General features: G+C 37.6%; 1 pseudogene; it reads left to right on the top strand.

The window, feature by feature from the left end:
* The first annotated feature begins 3,025 nt into the window (after positions 1-3,025).
* Positions 3,026-19,558, top strand: part of LOC139711252 (flavin-containing monooxygenase 5-like) — a 29,672-nt pseudogene continuing 13,139 nt past the window's right edge.

The following is a 19,558-nucleotide window of genomic DNA, read 5'->3' as shown; positions in this document are numbered from 1 at the left end:
ACCTTGTACAATGTACCTTATTTCATCTGCAACTCCAACAATAAGAATACAGCTGTACTGTAAATGTAGTTTACCAATATTAAGGTGATTATCTGACCTCCAAGAAACGGGTATATCAGTACAGATGCATTGTCAAGAGCTCTGAGCACAGCAGGACAAAATGAGAATAAATCATGATAATTAAAAAAAAAAGGGCAAAGCAAGTTGAGATAAGGTTAGGGCACTGTCCTCATGCCATCCCCTCCCCCCCCCCCCCCCCAACTGAATGGTTGAATCCATCTGGTTTTAGCACAGTTTGTAGATATCATTTATTGATACTGGTGTGGCTGTAAATACATGTAAATCTCAATGTATAATGTGTAAATAAATTTTCCAGTAAAAAACAAAAGAAAAAATGTTCTTGCCTCTTCTTTATTGGCTGATCATCAATCTATGATATGATGAGAAAATGAATGTGCAGAGAATACTGTACTGTAAAAGTGGAAATTTTTGTGCATTTAGTGCAACCAGGAATTGGCGCAAAATGCTCCTCTTCTGAAATCATCACCAAAACTGGATCACCTCAAACAAAATTTGAAGACCTACTAGGCTGCTTATTTTGATATCCCTATAAATGTTGTATATGCACTGGATTTGTACTGTCACTGCCTGGTAATTTGTATACATGTACATTTTATCTCCTATGGTGACCAGGAATAACATCTCATAGCACTTTGTATCCAGTGGAAAAGGTGCTCTAAAAATATCAATTATTAATGTCATTATTAATGTGCAAAAGCACACAAATATGTACCATGATGTAATGTATTGATTCCGCAGAATTAAAAAACACGTAAAATTCATCTTACTCGGCCGAGCGCAAAAAATTACTCGCGCGAAAAATACCCACTCTTACAGATACGATGACAACACAAATCATCTGAAGCATCTTTCTTTCTTCCTTAAAAAATTTTTGGTTCTTCTTTCTTTTTTCTTTTGTCATCTTTAGCTCTTTGTATTTAGATGAAACAATAACATACAAGATTTTGACTTACATGTTTCAATTAGGGATACACTTATACTATGTGTATTAGAATGTCAACATGTTTGATTATAAAGGTGAACACCGTTATTATCAACACAGATATAATGAGATTTTTTTAGTATGAGAGGATTTTAAAAATGAAAAAAGTGTACATGTAGTTTGAAATCTAATACTCTGTATTTTTTTCTTCTGTATTTTGGCTCAATTTATTTTCGTCATCCAGTCTTGTAAAACATACCTGACCATTTACAGATACATGTACAATGTACTAGTATGATAGGCATCGAAGAAATACATACATACATATATATAACAGGTCAGATGGGGACAATGAGCTGTACTAACTTTACAGCACAGGAAGCTTTTTTTCCATGTGTATTTGGTGTGTGCCTATCAATATGTGCCAGTGTGAACTAGTATGTGTGTTTGTGTTTGTGTCTTTTGGTGGGTTTGTGTTATGGTGAGAGGGGTTTGTTAATCACGGAGAGCATAGATACAAATATGACTTTTATTCACATCTGCAAATCATCCGATCACCCAAAGATACAAACTTAAATCCTACACTAGGAGTGTAAGATTACCATTTATGTCTCACAGTCGTGCACTGTTTTATTCTGTTTCATTTTATTCTAGTATTAACACGCAGAAATTCACATGTAGGACGCAGAGAGAATTTACCAAGTGGGATTTACACGCGCAGATGCTACAAATGTAGGTCAAGGTTCGTGATACAGAAAAGGTGGTCGTGCAGAAAGGATGAAAGAATCAAACACAATGCAGAACTTTATCTAGGACAGGTTCAGATATGGAGATAAAACTTGTTCATGAAGAAATGAAAGCCAAGTTTTCAAGTTTAAGGGATATCGCGCTATATCGGAAAAAGACTGGACTTCTGTACTATGCCCCAGAACTCCTATAGGGCCTGTCATTATTTTTACAGGGGCCTCACCTACTGGGCCTCACCCTTGCCCCCCCCCCCCCCCCCCCCCCCCCCCCCCCCCCCACCTATCACACCCCACACAGTATACAGTTGTAGGTGCCTAGGGGAGGAAATGAAGTGGTGGAGGGGTCATTAGAACACTGATTTTTGCAAGGACATCCGTCACACAATGCTAATTAAGTCCTCACAATCGAAAGAGGGGGAGGGGTCAACATGCAGTATGAGGTGTGGGGGAAGTTTCGGGTGGCTAGAGTTGGTCGACCTCATAATGTCATACATACACTAAGGGGGATGTTTCATAAAGAATTTAAGTCAATCTTGAAATTTAAAGGGACTGAACGTTTCAGTGCGGTGCTGGTTGAGGTGAGGATTCAGCTTGTAACTTTTTGAGATATTTAGAAACCACTCTGTGATAGATGTTAAAGAGCATACAATTCTAAGGGGAATCAAAAGTCTATATTTGATGATAATCGGTTTTGAAATGACCGAGATATCTAAAAACGAGAGATCCTAATAAAAGTTGTGGCCTGTCAATTTTATTACAATCGCCTTTTTCGATAGATCTCAGCCATTACAAGGCCAATTTTCATCAAATAAATGTTGAATCCTTCTTGTAATTACAGGCTCTTTCATATTTCATAAGAGGTTTTTCATATCTCTCAAAAAAATGTTACAAACGTGAATCTTCACCTGAACCATTGCTGTAAGTCCCTTTAAGATCAATTTAAAAGTTATGGTAGGCTGTGTGTGTCTTCAATAATATTCTAACTTTCATTATAAGAATGACAATTTTGGAGAGACTTTCTCGTCCAGGAATTAATTAACAAAATAAGGAAGGAACAAGGGATTTTTTCGGTAATTTTGGCAACAATTTAAAGAGCTACGGGTTCTGAAATGAGTGGAAAAAAAAAAAGATAAACGGCTCGTGGTCCCCCCTCCCCCACCGACGGTAGTTTGGTTGTGTACATGTGATGTATACAAAATGTATAGTTCAGTACAGTAAAAGGAAGTAGGCCATATAAACATAGGTCACCACACTTACGATCAATTGTACGTTGGCCGAATATCTCGATATGCCAGTCCAGAATTCGTTAATGAGTAACCCCGAAAATGGCCGCGAGAAGCCGTATTATGTCATCAGACAATATGCAAAAGATCCTGAGTAGAGCAGAGTTGGACGAAGAGATCGAACGTAAGAGAATAGAGAGGTCTAACCAGCTGACGATAAGGAAAACCATGCCGCTAGATCGGGTCCCTCGCACGGACGTCTGCGTGATAGGAGCGGGCATCTCCGGGCTGGCTGCGGCGAAATGCCTTCGAGAGTCCGGCTTGGACGTGGTGGTTTACGAAAGGACGGGAGAGGTTGGCGGGCTTTGGGTATTCAGGGAGCATGATTATGGAGTCATGAGATTCACTCACATGTGAGCATCTTCCTCTAAACTCTACGAATGAATTGAATTGTTCCCCAGCCTCTGAATAATGAAACTGAGGTTATTATAGAAAATTGTACTGTAGTAACTTAGGTCCAGTAATGTAAGATTTAAGAATATCAGGGGATGTCTAAAAAAAATAATAAATAAACTTTAACGTTAGAATGTGGCACAACCAGCTGATACACAGGAACCTGTTGAAAGTTTCTGCAGGTATTTATATTGTAGCTTGTTTAGGAGAAAGTTGATTGATTCCAGGACAATATTTGACGTTTCTCCCCTTCCATTTTGTAGGTTAAATGATGTTTATTAAATGATGATAAATACAAGCTGCATCTGCTCATCCTATAGCTCTTTGTGAAAGAGTTTGTGCCTGACAGTCCTCGATGTCGCTCTGACAAATAAAATAGCGGGGGTAGAACCTGTATAACCAGTATGGATAGGAGTTTTAGGTAATAGGCCTATAACCATAGGTGCCTAAATACAAATTTGCAGAACATGCTGGTTTACTGTCAGAAAGTTGAAGCACTGTTGCGTACTAGAGTAGGGCATTTTATTACTAGTTTCCTGTGAGCCTTCAATTTTCGTGGTGTATAATATGCAACGTATTTTATTTTATTTTATTTTTTATTTTTTGTCTTTTTATGCTTTGCTTTCTACGCCTATATGCCTTGACTAGCTTGGGCGCCCCCGGCCCTAGGTTGCATAAAAACTGGTACGGTAACCTTACATTTAATGGAAACCCTGCAGTCATTGGTAACCATCAGTGCTTTGATTGGCTGCGTAAGATAGTGTTGCTTTGGTAGTTAACATTAATATAAATAGACGATTATAGTTACCTATACCATTTTTTTTTAATGTACAGTATGTCCCCCCTCCCCCCCCCCCCCCAAAAAAAAATACAATCAGATTTTTGCATTGATCACACCCATATGATTAAACTGTCTAAATGCTACTCCAAGGTCTTTAAACATCTCAGCTGTATTTTGCAGAAAACCCCATTCAATTTGGTTAAGCGGTCACAGCAGGGATGCCAAGTTCAAAACATTTTTATGAGTGAGATTTTCATGACTCAGCATCTCGACGAGTGAGGGTGTGTGAAAACAATAGACAAAACTTGGAGGGAAGAGATTCCTGACATCCTCTACAAATTCCTCATTTCTCTTTGACCACTGAAGCAAATTGAGTGGGGGTTTCTGTAAGATGTGGGCAATGAGTTATAGTTTCATACCCTGAATTTGTACTTAGATTGATTCTGATCACTATATTTTTAAAGATATCATTGCGGCCGGTGCTCCCGTTGTAATTTTTTTGGGGGGACATACAGTATTCAACAGCCATATTTAGCCCAAGATTTTCAGTTCTACTCTATTCAAATAGCCTTTTGTTAAGTTCATTTGTTCTTTTTTTTTCTTTTTTTGTTTGCTTACTGTAGGCCTAATTGCCCCTAACCAATTTCATATTTCTTTAAATTCTTGCTGATGATAGTGTGTCAGTAGTTAGTTCCACTAGGTGGTACTTTAGTAAATGTTAATCATACAGGGAGACACATGTCACCCTAGTCAAATGCTTCGGCCCCACCTGCCTGGTAAAGCCTGGGGTCTGTATCATGAAATCATGACAAAAAAATTCTTTACGTATATCTCAGAATGGCCAAAGTCGCTCATATGTACAGCTAGACCTCCACATGCTAGACTTTCACGCACTTATCCATTTCATGAAGTCTCTCATAACTTATTTGTGGGTTTGATGCGTGAAAAGTCTCTAGATTGAATAAGAATTTCATGACACAGACCCCAGGACGTTTGGGCATGTTGCCCTTCATTTCTAATAGTCAAGCTGCCCTTTGATGTTACTTGTCCAACTGTCAGTTTTTAGTTGCCCTTGGCAAGAGGGTTTAGAGAACTGTCATACATTTCAACTTTTTTTTTTACATGAAATGAGTCATTGTTGCCTCTGAAGCTGGAGATGACATCAGTAGAGCTGCTAATAGGCCTCACTAACATCCCCTTCTGCTATTTTGGGTGCTGCTTATGGCATTTGTAATCATTGTGTACTCTCATCCAGCACTTGAACCATGATAACATTTTAATGTTGAAATTGAAGTTTGATTCAAGGAACACATACCTTGGCCATCAGCAGTGTGAAGTGTTTGCTTTTGTTAATGTTAATAACAGTGCTCCAATTTGTGGAGTTATCAGCTCAGTCAGTTTGCAGTCTTACGTTAACAGTTTAACAAATGAGTTGTATGAACTCTAGCTCAAGCATGGCACAACGTTTTGTTTATAATGTACATACACACACACAAAAAAGAAGAAAACATTTAAATACAGGAATACTTGTGTATCAGGTATGTAGAGGATATGTTTCTGGATGTAAACATGAGGTTGTATTTTTGAATCCTGCAGTTGATATGTGGACATGCAAGAAGTTTCACCCACTTCATGTCCGTCATGACCAAAGGGTATAAAATTAAAAGAGTAGCAGCAATGCTGAATTGAATTGAACTGAAAAGTGATTTATTGATGAAAACATATACAGTACAGTAAAACGTAGCAGCCAACAGGCTGAATCGCTGTTTAAACTTAACAATAATTCAAAATTACACGGAATTGCTCATTAAAAACACTGTGGAATAAATATTTAAGTAAAGAAGATAAATATGTACAAATTAGAATACAATTGTCCGCAGAATTATGGAAAATGGATAGAATTGGTTTCTGACTTCCTTTTGATTTTTGACAGCAAATTGTCATAATATGGACCAAAAAGTAAAAAAAAAAAACAACATATATATATCATTAACTTCATCCTGATACTTCCTATTCTGCATTATGATTATGTCAGGCTAATATAATAAATGATAAGATATTTTAAAAGATCAGTGCCAACCCTGCATGGGTATCAAAATGAGTCCATTTTGGATCTATCAATTTAAAATTTGACATGGGCTGTTGATTTTCCATCATTGTCCTGTTGATATTCTTCAATTCTTCACAATCACTGATTCCCTTGATGAAGAGATTTATCAAATTGCCCCTACCCCCATCCCATTTGCTTGTAGTGGTTGATTTGAAGTGATTTTGATGAAACATACCTCGAAAGTTTCCACGGGAAATGGAAATGAAAACATGTACATGTAGGCCTTATACACTTGTAGTTTATGATAAAGTAAGAAATTGGCAGTCCTCTTTCATCTTTCGGGGCAGTTGAAAATGACCTGCTGTTATAATTTCTTGATAAAATAACATACAAATACATGTATGTAAGTCTTTCCTGTGGAACTCCCCCCCCCCCCCCCCCCCTGACTGTTGAGGGAAAAGCTAGATCTTTCACACCATTTAGCCTAATGCATGCCGTAAAACTTACAAAGTCCCTCTATTGTAAATTTGCAATTAACTCATAGAATGAAAAAAAAAAATCTTGTCGTGCAAGGCTTCCATGATACAATTTCTTATTACAGAATGCAATTCTGATTCACAGTTGTGATAGCAAGGTATTGTCTACATTTTAGTTATCTCAATATACACAAGATTTGTAGAATTGGTTGCCACTTGATGAAATTCTACCTAAACCCCATTTTGTGTCCAGCATCTAATTCCAAAGGTCAAGGGCATAATCTCCCCATTGAATTTTTCTGATGATGTGGTCGGGCTATGATGTTGACTGTGTAGGAAAGACTGAAAATGATAAAGCTTACAATGGACACAAACTCAGTACCCCTATAATGCAGAATACAGAATCTTACAATGTAAATACACCTGTCAGATAGATGCAGCTGGATTAAGTGGATTGTGATTAACCACTTGCATTATGATATTTCACAATCTGTGAAGAGATGATACACAACACTGTATCTAGTCAGGAATGGCTTAAAATTAAATTAGGCTTCATATTTTACAAGCAGTTGACTCAAAAAAAAAAAAGAAGAAGAAAGATACTGAATTGAATCAGAGTTGTAGTAACTAGTAGAAGTTTCAGTAAGACTGTTCATGAAATATGAAATTTGCAACATTTTGAATTTTTAAGAGTAAAATGAAAAAAAAAAGCCAATGCCAGATCATTACCCTATATGCAAATGTTAATAGATGAGGTGATGCGGTGTCGATTTTGTATTGATTTTTTTTTTTCTGCGGGGGGTTGGGGTGGGGTCAATTATTCAGCAAAGTCTGCAACCCCTTAATCCATAAAAAAGTAATCATTACTATTTCGGTTACAATTGTAAAACCAATTCATGCAATGTGCTGTGATTCATAAAGACATTTTCTTGGAATTCACTTCAAAATTGGAAATTTAGCAGAGATTTGTTTGCAGATCAAGAGTGAGCCTTGTGAAGTAATGACATCATATTTTCAAATGATTCAGCTCTGACTAATGTCACTTTTTTTGCTGTTGTTGATAATTTGTGAAATTCTAAGATTCTTCTGCTCTTATGATATCATATCTGACTTTCATCAACTTCAACAGCTCTGTTGTCATAATTGACTGGATTCTATTTCTAAAAGTGTGATTTGATCATAGAGTCAATTTTTTTCCAAGTAATAGATGAGTTTACTAAAAAGGAAACCAAAACCCATTGAAGAGAAATATGGATTGAGTGAAAGCAGCAACATTAATAGAACATATAATCAATGAAAATTTGATGAAAATTGGACTATCGATGCAAAAGTTATGAATTTTTAAAGTTTTGGTGCTGTAATGACTGGATATGGAGACTACTTCAGTTTATGACATCATGTGTGGACAATAGTATTCATTTTGGGCCACTACATATATTTTGCAGCCACCAAAAATTTCAGATTTACAGATTCTAGTGGCCTCAAAGGGCCACCAAATGGAAAAAAAAAATGTGTATGCACCATTGAGTGATTAGCAAGTGGCTTGAATAAAAGTTGATTTTTTTTAGCACTAAACATTTCAAAACTCAGACTGAAAATAGAAAAAGGTAAAAAGCATCAAACTTTACAAATGTGGTTATTGGGACTTTTAACTCTTTATGTGCCATGTTCGCATGTCCCACTCGGTCGACGGCGTGCCAACTTCACATATTCCGCTCAAACGCACTAATCAGCTTAAACTGATCGATAAATCACCTAATCCTGCTGTACAATGAAAGCTTTTCTTGCGCTTTTGTTCCTTTTACATACAGTTTGCATTCTATGTGGTGTTTGACTATTAAGCGGTGTTCCCAATTAAATTTGCGTGTAAATTTCTAAGTTTCTCTCACGGTTTCATGTGCAAAAGTAATGTCTTTACAGTAATGTAGCAACTGGTCGTTCAAATAATAAATAGAAATAGATTTGTCGTACAATTTATATCAAAGCAAAGCTTGGCATTCCTCTTCAACTTTGCTCACTATTATGTCCAGCTTAACAGAAATTTGTAGATGTTATATAGATTGGAAAAACAGAATTCTTTCTTAAAGCATGACTACCTTCGTGTCTAAAGAAAAACGTGGCACATGGGGTTTCCACCATGGCAAATAAAGAGTTACATGTAACGGGTTAAGAAAGGCAGCATGTTATATGAATTGAACACTCCTTTGATAAAGCTGTTCAAAGTTGTTTGCTGAAATCTTATGCATCATTTAAGATTTATCTGAGCAAAAGATTTATCTAAGTAAATACAGCATAGAACAAACACTTGATTACAAGTGATCCCCTGTGAAGGTAACCTTGTAATTCAAGAAGGACAAAGGAAAGTGGACAATTACTCTTTGATTTGGATTGATATTAGTGTATGTGTCATGTTTCCCCATGGATTGTGATTGATATGAAATTTGAATAAATACTGTAGGTGTGATGACAAACTCTCAATGCTTTGTACAGTAAAAATGTTTGCTAGTAATTCTCGACATAAAGTGTATACCCATTCATTCTTTTCATAAACCTAAATAATACTTATATAATTGATTATAATGATAAAAGATAATGACAACAATAGTTGAATTATTATCATTATTATTACAATAATGTTTCCTTCAACCAAGGTAGCCTATTCAGTGTTGCCACTGTTCTACCAGAGGGCCCTGCCATTATTATTACCCTTGCGTTGCCAAGTACACATTTATACACCTGGGTTGAGAGGGCTTGGTAGGTAAAAATATCTTGTCAAAGGTCCTATTAAAGCACTGGGCGGCAGTTGAACTTGGGTCATCCAGTTGGGAGCTGGGAGACCTATCTACTATAAACAAATGAATTTAAATGAATAAATAGATTGTTACATAAGTAAACTTAAATACATAAATCAATCAATCAATCAGTAAGTTTTAAAACTTCAAAGGATGAATTAATGTTAATGATTACATTCAACTTCACATTAAACATGATTGAGGTTTTTAATAATCACTAGGGATTTTAGAATCTCACAGTGAACTCTTAAGTTGACAGTGGTGTTATTAAAGACAACACTCAAAATGATGATAATGATAATGATACAAGGAAAAGTAGAAATTACGCGGTGCGTAATATATGTCCCCGCTGGAAGTAGCATTTAGTAGCAAAATGTACAATATAGGTAAAAAGATCAAGGTCAAAGGTCAAAGATGTCAAAGGTCAAAATTCTGTGTAGAAGTTTTGAAGCCCTCACCTAGTGCCATCACATAAAGCAAAAGGAATCGAAATCGGGTAGAAATAGCGAAGGAGTAGCATTTGGTAGCAAAATGTACAATACAGGTCAAAAATCAAGGTCAAAGGTCAAAGAAGTCAAAGGTCAAAATTCTGTCTCTGCGAGAAGTTTTGAAGCCCTCACCTAGTGCCATCACTTAATGCAAACGGAATTGAAATCGGGTAACAAACGGCGAAGGAGTAGCATTTTGTAGCAAAATGTACAATATAGGTCAAAAATCAAGGTCAAAGGTCAAAGTAGTCAAAAGTCAAAATTCTGTGTAGAAGTTTTGAAGCCCTCACCTAGTGCCATCACATAAAGCAAACGGAATCGAAATCGGGTAGAAATAGCGAAGGAGTAGCATTTGGTAGCAAAATGTACAATACAGGTCAAAAATCAAGGTCAAAGGTCAAAGAAGTCACAGGTCAAAATTCTGTCTAGAAGTTTTGAAGCCCTCACCTAGTGCCATCACTTAATGCAAACGGAATTGAAATCGGGTTACAAACGGCGAAGGAGTAGCATTTTGTAGCAAAATGTACGTATAGGTCAAAAATCAAGGTCAAAGAAGTCAAAGGACCTTTGACCTTGATTTTTGACCTATATTGTACATTTTGCTACAAAATGCTACTTCCGGCGGGGACATATATTACGCACCGGGTAATTTCTACTTTCCTTGTTTATTTAGTCATTCATTTGTAATAAATGTGCATTATAGGTATTTGATATAAACTAGTTTTACTTGCGAATCTATCAATTCATCCATTCAACTTGTGTCTTGTGAGTTCAAACTGACATAGTAGGAAAACTTGGTGTGGAGAGATTTCTGCTATGCAAAAGTGTCTTTCATACCATGGAAATTGCTCATTTTGGGACCGCGTGTGGATGGCTTGAATTGCAATCCTTTCAGCTGAAGCTTGTGTCAAAAGAAAGCAACGCAACAATGACATAGCACATCAGTTCATATAGAGTACATGCATAACATCACAAAATCAAAGATTAATGGTTGGACAATAATTGAATCAAATCTTTCAGTCTCATGATGAAGACATTGCACGTGCAAACCTCCATGCTTGTATGAGCGCTTCTTGCTGTAATTTTTTTTATTTGTCATTAATGTAGTTTGATTTTTATTTATTCATTTGTTACTAATCTACAGAAATGTGTCAAAGCAGAACTACTGCTTCTCTGATTTCCCCTTCCCGGACAACGTCCCCGAGTTCCCACACAACAGGCAGATGGCGCAGTACATTGCCGACTACACAACCAACTTCAAGCTGCAAGAATGCATCAAATTTCACCGCAAAGTCACGAGAGTGGAAAAGGAAGGTACTATTATTGGCCAAACTACACAGTTGAGTTGTGCAATGATAATGATAATAATGATAATATTGATATGATTTATAATGTGACAAATCTACACTGTTGAGTGCTCTAGGTGCAATAAAAAAAACATGGAAAAAGAATGTTATAAAAGATATACATGTAGAAAGTAAGTACAGAAATCCAAAAACACAAATAATCAAAAAAAGACAATGCACAAGTGGGTTTTGAGATCATTTTTGATGGAATCTGATAAAGGGCATTTTTCGCCTTTTTTTTTTTTTGAACAAGGTAAGTTGTACCATATTAAAAGTGGGACAGATATGAGCAAAAGCTTGTATGCCCCAAGTTGCGCATTTTGGAGTTACAAGTACTGTATATGCTATATATTTCGCGGGGGGTTTATTTTCGCGAATTTCGCGAGTTGGGAGCTATTCGCGAAATTAACAACACGCGAAAATATCACCTTCCAAAATGAATCCCTTGCCTTGATGATACGAACATTTCATTATCGCAAGGGGACCACTCGTCAGAAATCTAGCGCGATGGACTTAGCCACTTCAAAAATGTTGAATTCTAACTTACTAGTTCGCAGAGTTTGGTAAGTTTTTTTCATGCAGTGTATAACTAGTATCATTCTTATTTGCTAGTAAGTTGAAAATTCATACTTTCTTTGCCACTTCATATTTTCTCTGGTCCCCCAATCGCGAATTTAACCACTGGCGAAAATGTGTGACAGCGGCAATTCGCGAAAATTTATGTACGCGAAAATTATAGCGTATACAGTATGCAGTGCCCCACCTTTTTCAAGTTGTCTTCAAAGGGGTTGTATAGTTTCTGTTGAGACCTAACTTCAGGTTCCCAACATTTTTTTGGTGAGATAATCAGAATCCACTTATGAAATATGAAACAGCAATGTAATTCCAAAGGGGATTCAATGTTTATTTGTTGAAAATTAATTTTGAATGTATCAGCAATTCCAAAACCAGTTATCATCTAATAAACTTTGAATTCCTCTTAGAATGGTACAATTTGTATACTCCTTATCATTCCATAAGTGCTCCCTCGGTATCTCGCAAAAAGTTGAAAGCCCAATCTTTTTCTCCACCAATACTATCTATCCCTTTAACCATTCACATCCTGCAGGAATTTTTTTTTTTCTGTAGATCCTTCATATCAATGTCGTCATCTATAATCGTCATCTTTGTATTTACAAGTTGTCAGTCTCGGCATTGACAACGTCAGTAAAATCCTTGATTTTGATCGGATGAGATGTGGTCACTCACTATTACCATGATTGTGATCGTCAGAGACTGACAACTTGTCAGGGCTGACAACTTTCATGAAACGGATGCCCCGTTGTTCCTGTTGCTCTTTGAAGGAGATTCGTGGAGAATTACGTCTGTTGCCGTGGAGGATGACGGGAAGGGACGCGAAAAGTTCGGCCAGGAAGAGGTCCTCATCGCCAGTCATGTTGCCATAGCAACAGGGCACCATGCCAAGCCCAGCTGGGCAAAGTTCCCCGGGCAGGACAAATTCAAAGGTGAAGAACAAAGACAGTACTCAATGTGATTGGCTTCAGATAATGATTATTTTGCCCTCGTAAAGTTTTACATCAATTACCTCAGAAATGCTTACTGCTTGATATGAGTAGAATAAACGATTATGATTGGTCGAACTTTGTTGAAGATAGATAAGCTGGCACGGAGTTGTGAAAAAGCAAGACAAAATTGCAAGGAATGGAAGTGATGATAAATGTTATCAGAAATTCATACACTTACGTTAATTTCAAAGTTTATCTTTGGTTTTGCTTTCATGAGGTTCAAAGGCAAGCCTGAGCTTCACATAAAAATGGAGACAAAGTTTATTGACACAGCACCCAGGGCAAATGCGTGTTAAGTATACAAGTTCAGCCGTGTGTTTTCATTGATTCATAGTGGGGCCGGCCCCTTTTTTTGCATAATGCATAGGAATACATGTGTGTACGGTCTTAACACTTCGGTCCCCCCCCCCCCCCCCTTTTTTTTACCCAGGTGTACCAGAAGCAGCAGCAGATAAATGTAACTTTTTTTCTTTTCTTTTTTTCTTGCTTGACAGCTGATTAAACCTGGAAGTGGCACCAGAAATATAAACTGGGTCCCTTCATTTTTAAAAACACAGCGCCGGCCCAGCATAGTCATGGCCATAGTATGGATTATTAGCTCACATGTCTTCATTTCATCACAAACTTATGTCTTCCCAGAAGACTCAAAGTTATTTGTTTTTCCGCGTTTGAAATTTACAGTTGCACAAAGATGTCATTATATATTACTCTTCTGTTCCATTGAAGAATCTCTCGTTTGTTTCTGATTTACAAATTTTGTTCATCTTTCTCTCCTTGTTCGCTTCCTGTACTTCTTATTACAGGTGAGGTGATCCACAGCGTAGACTACAAGGACGCCATCACCAACCGAATGGTGGGAAAGAGAGTCCTTCTCGTTGGGATCGGAAACAGCGCAGTCGACGCTGCCGTCGATCTTGCGACTGTCGGAAGGTTGGTCAAAGATCATGCCAGAGGGTTTAAAAATTTGAAAAGCTCACAGTAGGATACAGAGGCAACAACAGCAACCAAAGCTTAAACAAAATATTACAAAATTAACAATGGCATCACTCACAGCTCACTCCTTAACAAAGGCCTAAAACAATATTTCTTGTAATAGTTTCACTTTTAATAAAAAATTTTCTCTTTCTCATTTATCTCACATATAGTTCCCTATGTTTCCACTCATAATAATCATTGGATATATCACAGAGCAGCCTATACTGAAGATCCACTGTTAATGATCATAGAAGCAAAAGAAATATTTGGCGACATCCTCATGTTTTTACCTTGTCACTTAAATGGCCGTCAACTTTGTGGGACGTGCTCTTTGGCATTTCTGTCCATCTGTTTTGATTTTGAAACTCAGCATTGTCGACCCCTTATCGGTGGTCTTATCTGGAGATTAGATGTGGGGTACAAAAGGCTGCTGCCCCAGTTGAGCCAAGTGTCAGCAAACTTTGCAGGTATAGTGCCAGTGTTATATTGCTCTTGAACTCCTGAACAATGGACATGTTTTAATTATCTTTTAAAAAGTGAATAAAACAGATGTCTGGCATACACGGTGGATTTTGTCACTTGGAATATCCATTGTTCATATAAACATGAGATACTTTTAGTGAATAGTTTTGTGGAAGGTGTAACTCTTGTACCCACACTATGTTAATTTTGATCTTTGTGAAGTGGTACCCATTTTTTGTGTATTATTTGCAGAAGTATTTTGTTTCGCAACTGCTCAGTGTATTCAAAAGATTTCAGTTTTCACACACTTCAAATCAAGATAGAGACTCTGGGGATGAATGTTTTCAAGACAATAAAAAGAAAGCTACATCTTTTCTTTTTCTTTTGTCTTATGTTCAAAGGAATGATTAAATTCAATCAAGGTCAGACATCTGAAAGAATGAGCTATTTCGAGCTGGTCATGTAATATCCTATTAAAGGCCAAAGAATACTTTGGACAAAAATGGGTCACCCTGTTTAACACTGCAGAGTAATTGCCACCAATTGTTTGTTTGTTTGTTTTGTTTTTTTCATTTTAATATTAGGTTGTACTAGCACACCTTGTCAAAGTTGGAACGAATTCGAAGTTGTTATTAGACATGGGTCATGGTTTAAATCACAACTGTGAACTGTGAGGTGTGAATTTGACCCATTCGTTTACCCTCGAATGATAATCTTGGCAGATATGAATGAATTTTGTTTTGGTCAAGTTATAAGGTTCAAATTATGGGTCGAATTGAAAACAGCTTCTATGTAGTTTCAAGCATTGCAACCTTGACCTGATTTAAAAAAAAAACAACAACTATATCTTATGGTGACACACTTTCCCATTTTACTCTGCATTTTTTTTTTTCAGTTGTACTGTACCACATGTATTGATACAATGTAGTTAGAGTGTTGATAGACATGGCATGTGTGGTGTCAGTGTCAAAATATCTCTTGTATGTATCTGCCAGTTTTGGCAATATGTTCTTGTTTGAACACAGGAAGAATCTGGAGGTGCAGTAAAGTATTACACTGTGTGCATGATGTTAGTATTTCAGCCTCTGTGTTACATAAGCATACACTGTAACAAAGTGTTAAGTGTTGTTAGGGTGTAAAACTTCAGCCTCCGGCTACATTTAAGCGTACACTGTAACAAAGTGCTGTGTTGTTATGGTGTAGTATTTCAGCCTCTGTGCTTTGTAAGCATACACTGTAACAAAGTGTTGTGTTATGGTGTAAAACAATCCTAGGGATTCTTATACTGTACATGTCAGGTGTTATAATGTGTACCCTTGTGCTTTGTGTAAATAGGCACAGTACAATTAAGGGTCAAAACATTTCCTTTAGTATGGCACAGTGCACAACTTTTGAATTCTATACACCGTAGCAAAGTGTTGTTATGGTGTAACAATCCTTTAGAATTCTTAAACTACCCTTGTCAGGTGTTATAATGTACTCCCATGCTACATGTATGTGTATAAAATAAACACTGTGCTGTTATGGTGAACTTTCTTCCTCAAGTGTAGCACGATACACAACTGTCAAAATTGTATGCAGCCATTGTATTATTGTCATGGTGTAATGATCCTGACTGTTCTTACACTACATGTGTCTTCACTTGATTGTGTATCCACATGCTATGTGTAATTAGATGTCTTGTGATATTGGTGTCAAACCTGTCCCTCCTGTGTAACACATTATGTAATCTTTTACACCCACACGAACACACACTCAGATGTCAGGAGGTGCACATTAGCTCTCGCTCTGGTGCCTGGGTGTTCCCAAACTACCTCTTCGGCCGACCGATTGACCACTACAGCTCCCGCCTCCTCCTGTGGCTGCCCTTGAAGATCATGAACCCCATCTCGGAATTCCTTCTCTCTGTTATCCACGGACATCCAAATCAGTGAGTGTCCAGAGCAGGGGTCGCACTTAACTTTTTTTTTTTTAACTAGCCAGGTGGACTACTTAGAATCAATTTTGACACTGAAGCAATATTTTGGCTAGCCAGACGGACTAATAACTTCAGAATTTTATGACTTTTAGCTAGTCCGACGTGATTTCGGGTGGCCAATGGCCAGTGGACCATCGCCAATTTCGAACCCTGCAGAGAGAGTTGTAAGATATCTTGCATGCATATAGTGGACTCCCACAACAACGTACACAGTGTAGTCCTTGGGACAGGCAGTTTTCTTTCCTTATGTCGAAATTTCGTTGTAACCGAACAAATTATTAAAAAAAAGAGTCGGTAATGTTGCGGCCTGAATTTTTATTTTGTTGTAACCGGAATTTCGTTATAACCATGTTTGTTATAACGAGAGTGCACTGTATATCATCATCTCATTCTAAGATTTGAGCATGAATAGAAACTTTCATGAAATAAAAAGGTTAATTAATTAAAAGCAAGTAGATTTGTAAGCATCATTCCAAATATGGGGTAAATTGACACCCCTTGTGGTTTTAATGCTGAACATTTTACTAAAAATGAAAGTTATTTAAAATTGACACCATGATGTCAAGGAGATAGAGCTCTAAAACATGATACCAATAACTCAATACCCCCCCCCAAAAAAAAAAAAAAAAATGCGATAAAGCCCTTTTGGTTCTCAGCCGACAATATGCACATGTGTCCTTATGCATAAGCTGAACTGCTGATTTTTTCACGTACTTTTGCATCCCGAAATATTTGTTTGTGCTTTAAACCATCAAGTCTCAAGAAATTTTTGAACAGAAGTTATTATAATGTCGTTGTCATCGCATTGGCTACTCTCAATTTCTCTGCACATCTTGTATTGGAGCAGGATTAGATGAAACTGAATAAATTCATTAAATTTACACAAACAATTACATTAATCTGCCAAATTAGCACATGCAAAGCAATTAACTTTAAATCTCTAAGATGTGTTGGCTATTCAATGATCAGTTGTAAATCCCCCCCTCCCCCAACACAGAAACACAAGAAAACTAGGGAATGCCGCAGACCCCTCATAGTTTGTCCCTGGTGATTAGGAATAGTCAACAAACGGTATCAACCTGGTAGAGTGGTGCCAACCGAGAAGTTATAAAAAGTGCAGGGGAATCTTGTTAAAATGAGGACCTATTAGTTATATTGGGTTTCACACTATATGAGGATGCAAAAAACAAAGAAATAATAAAGAGTTGGCACCTTCAAATCACCTTGCTGTAAAGAGGGTTTTGTTATATCTGACCGTGCCTTTAGGTACTACTCCCTTTAGGGACTGTTTCCCAAGATGCGCGTCTTCCAGACACAGCCCACGGTTAGCCCCGTTCTCTTCCACCACATCCAGCGGAAGAACGTCCTCATCCACCCCAATATCGATCGGATGGAGGAGAAGAGGGTCTTCTTCACTGATGGGTCTTCGGTAGAGGTATGCTTCTTCACCCCCCACTCTCCTACTCCCCCCCCCCCCCCTTTCCTTCCAATCCTCTACCCCCTCCCCAACTCTTGCCTCTTTATTGTGACTTCTGGTATGAAAGGATTGCCCTAGCAGACCAACAAGTATCAACTGATAGGTCCTCGGAAGAGGTATGCTCTACACCCACCCACCCCCCCCCCCCCCCCCCACACACACACACCTTTCCTTCCAATCCCCCAATCCCTTCCTCAGCCCAGCCCCTTGCTCCTTTATCATGACATTTAGTGAAAGGATTCTCACAACATTCAAATTCTGTGTCAAGTTTGAAGAAACTGCAGACAGTTTGTTTGAGTTCACTCAATGTGCTGTAAACAACATGAACCTTGGGAGTAAAATTTGAACTACAATTTGGTACATTAACAATTGATTTATTTGTGCTGAGTGTGAAAGATCGTAATGTACATACAGTAAATCCCTAGCATGCCTTCGTGTGCCTATTTTCATTCATTTGTCTGCTCATCTGTCTGTTTTCACTTCTGCACTGTGCATTATGTTACAGCATACAGCTCTGGAGATTTTATGTCTTCCAGCCAATTAATACCATCATTTTTCTTTTGATTCCTCCCTCTCTCTTTTTTTAAAATTATCGATTGATTGATTAATTGACAGGTGGATCACATTGTTTTGTGCACGGGTTACCACATCGACCTCCCCTTCCTCAGCGACGATGTCAGGAAGGAGATCATGGAAGTCGGAACGAACACCATCAAGGTAGACCACCCACGTTTTCATTCCAATTCAACCTCAGTAATTTTTCACCAGGCCTCTTGAGTTAGCATGAAAATGATTTGTGTAAGATAGTTTAGATGTAGAAAGGTCCCCTTTACATTACATCATAGCACATTGTCCTTTTATCATCATAAGAAGAAATAGTGGTGATAGTAGTTGTAGAAATCGTAGCAGATAGAAGTACAATGTAGTAGTAGTAATAGTGTGTGTTGCTAAACATCGAGTTTCGAGTTTCGAGTTTCGAGTTTCGAGTTTCGAGTTTCGAGTTTCGAGTTTCGAGTTTCGAGTTTCGAGTTTCGAGTTTCGAGTTTCGAGTTTCGAGTATCGAGTATCGAGTTTCGAGTTTCGAGTTTCGAGTTTCGAGTATCGTGTATCGTGTATCGAGTTTCGAGTTTCGAGTATCGAGTTTCGAGTTTCGAGTATCGAGTTTCGAGTATCGAGTTTCGAGTTTCGAGTTTCGAGTATCGCGTATCGAGTTTCGAGTTTCGAGTCTCAATTTCAAATTTCAAGTTGCAGATTTTCGTTAATTGGTAATTGAAAAGCCAGCGATAAATCGGGAGCCTGTGTCTCCTTCTTTCTCATTGAATACTTCAAGCCTTACAGCAATAGCTTTGGAATCTGCGCTATTTTGTTACTGAATTACACTTTTACTGCAATTCCATATCAAATTTGTCTGATTGAGTTACGTAACAAGTGTACTATACAGCCCTTAACATTTGCAGCAAAAAAAAAAAGAAAAAAGAATAGGGCCCATGTCATTATAACGAGATCATCGGTCCGACTAATTTACTTCATTATGTCGAGACAATTGTATCCTGACACATGGAATACAACCACAATTGTGCATTTATTAAAATGCCCTGGTGCAAACTGGTTACATGTATAGACGGATAATATGACGCGATATTGATGAACAGAAAAAGTACATGTGACGGGGAAGTGTTGACTCGCGAAAAACAAAACAAACTGTTATTTTCTAGGCTTGTTATCAAATGTTTTAGATTTGAC

The sequence above is a fragment of the Diadema antillarum genome, unplaced genomic scaffold, assembly GCF_040938485.1.
Source record: "Diadema antillarum isolate AM-2024a unplaced genomic scaffold, OU_Dant_1.0 seq00001630_RagTag, whole genome shotgun sequence".
NCBI classification, from domain to species: domain Eukaryota; kingdom Metazoa; phylum Echinodermata; class Echinoidea; order Diadematoida; family Diadematidae; genus Diadema; species Diadema antillarum.
This window is presented reverse-complemented; position numbering and strand designations above follow the sequence as displayed.